This window comes from Orycteropus afer, unplaced genomic scaffold (assembly GCF_000298275.1).
Source record: "Orycteropus afer afer isolate SDZICR_OR568_19922 unplaced genomic scaffold, OryAfe1.0 scaffold00209, whole genome shotgun sequence".
Classification (NCBI taxonomy): Eukaryota; Metazoa; Chordata; class Mammalia; order Tubulidentata; family Orycteropodidae; genus Orycteropus; species Orycteropus afer.
The window spans coordinates 5,358,072-5,360,605 of record NW_006921796.1 but is presented as its reverse complement, the minus strand read 5'-3'; the positions used below and the strand labels follow the sequence as shown (position 1 = coordinate 5,360,605).

At 40.3% G+C, this 2,534-nt stretch overlaps 1 protein-coding gene across 1 annotated transcript in view; it reads right to left on the bottom strand.

The window, feature by feature from the left end:
• The window catches only part of SLC41A2 (solute carrier family 41 member 2), a 213,219-nt gene that overhangs the window by 68,818 nt on the left and 141,867 nt on the right, over nt 1–2,534 (bottom strand). The gene's annotated exons all lie outside the window — the stretch shown is intronic.

Below are 2,534 nucleotides of genomic sequence, written 5' to 3'. Positions count from 1 at the left end.
CAACAGTATTCCAGAAAATCATCTTTCCACCTAGATTACCCTCTTATGTACCCTGAGCAAGAGAAAACGATGCCAAGGGATGGAATGAATTCTAACAGGATACTCAAACTTTTACCTCTGGCGAAGTATAGGAAGAAAAGGCAGTCGTCATACAAGCAACTAGGGATAAAAAGACCCAAACGTTTTAAATTCTTGCAGTACTGAGTTTTGGCTGGCTAACTGTTCAGAATACCTGAAAGTCCTGGACACAAAGAAAATTCAGGTTTACCTGCCAGCTATTCCCCACAGGTCTCTGTCAGGTACTCATGAGATAGATTGAAATGGAGGAGACTTGAGAGAGCCAACCACAGCAGGCAACAGGCAAGAAAACCACCCATTTCTGAACTTCTCTTACATGAAGCAAATGCTGCTTGGGGAGAATCAGGAAACACTCCAGCCTCCTGGTCCCAGGGAAAGATCAGTTGCCACTGGAGGAGACAGCAAAAGCTGCAAAATTGGAAGAAAACTTCTTGCTCAAGGTCAGCTAGCTTCAAAGATACAAGTCAGAGCTTGACTGTCAATAGTGATAAAAGCAGAAACATTGAGCAAGCCTTACCAAGTGCAGACAGAGAAAGATTAAGCTAGAGCCCTGCACCAAGTTCCAACCATCAGTCGTCTATTAAGGCAGGAGGAGCAACAGGACAAATACCTAACCCTTCTACGCTACCAGCATAGAGCAATCCACTTCACACTAAGCAGAAAGCAGCAGCCCAGCAATAAAGAAATGTAAAGTCAATGGTATACTGAAGGAACCCAGGTGGCAGAGTGGTGAATCACTCAGCTGCTAACTAAAAGGTCAGCAGTTAAACCCACCAGCCACTCTATAGGAGAAAGAGGTGGTGATCTTCTTCCATAAAGATTATTCTTGTTATTGTTATGTGCCGTTAAGTCGGATCTGACTCATAATGACCCCTCCTTGGGTTTCCGAGGCAGTATCACTATGGAAGTAGATTGTCCAACCTTCCTTCCGAGGAGTGGCTGGTGGGTTTGAACCATCAGCCTTCGGGTTAGCAGTCAAGTGCCTTAGGCACTACAATACCAGAGCTCCTTTTTTATGAGGTAGTTACTATAGTATTTTTTGAAAAGGGATATTTTAGACATGAATTACTGACATACAACAGAGTAGAAAGAACAATGCTTTTGAAGACAGAAGACTTAATTTGAATCTCTAACATTTACTAGTTTAATTACCTTGACTATGTTAGTTAACCTGTTTAAACCTTTGTTATGTCATCTAGAAAATGGTAATAAAAAATATTTTTCTAAATATCATCTTTATAATCCTTAAAATACTATAAAAATATACATAAAACCAAATCATGGATGAATTTTTCAGTTCATTGAGGCTTACCTGGACCATCCCATTTAAAATTATAGTTCCCTACTATAGCACTCCTGACTAACCTTATTCTGCCCCATCTTTTCATAGTACTTACCACCTTACAACATACTCTATTAATTATGTATTTATTAAAATCATGGTTAATTATCTATATCCTACCAATTAGAATGTAAGCTACTCAAAGGCAGAAGCTTTTTTTTTTCCCTAACTTGTTACCGATTTATCCCCAGAGCTCAGAACATTACCTATATATACTAGTAGCTTACAAAGTATTTGTTAAATGAATGCACATGATTAAACTAGGTTACTTTATGGAAAAAATCCGAAAGGGAGCTAACTTTTAAAACTCTAAAGGTACTCACCAACAACTATCCCATTTCTTTAGACTTATGTCAGTGCTTTAAGTTAGAAGAATAAGCTCTGAAAAAAGTATGATCGTCGTTGTTGCTATTGACTGCCATTGAGTCAGCTGCAACTCATGGTGACCTTATGTATAACACAACAAAAACATTGCCTGGTCCTGTACCATCTTCAAGGAGCTCTGGTGGCATAGTACCTGAGGCATTTGACTGCTAACCAGAAGGTTGACTGTTCAAACCACCAGCTGCTCTGCAGAAGGAAGATGGGGCAATCTACTTCCATAAAGATTTATTGTCTCGGAAACCCAAGGGGGGTTGCTATGAGTTGGAATTGACTTAATGGCAGTGAGTTTGGCTTTGGTTTGGTACCGTCTTCACAATCTCTGGTGTGTTTAAGCCCTGTGTTGAAGCCACCATGTCAATCCATCTTATGGAGGGTCTCCCTCATTTTCACTGACCCTCTACCAGACATAATGTCCTTTTCTAGCAACCAGTCTTTCCTGATGATGTGTCCAAAGTAATTAAGATGAAGTCTCACCATCCTCACTTCTAAGGCGCATTCTGGCTGTACTTTTTCCAAGATGGATCTGTTTGTTCTTAGAATCACAAAAAACCAAACCTGAACAGTCAATGGTATGGTCGATATTTTTTGCTTATGCTGTTGTTATTGTTGTTAGGTGCCATCGAGTTGACTCTGACTCACAGTGATGCTGTGGACAACAAAACAAAACACTGCCTGGTCGTGCACCATCTCATAATCCTCGCTATGCTTGAGCCCATTGTTGCAGCCACTT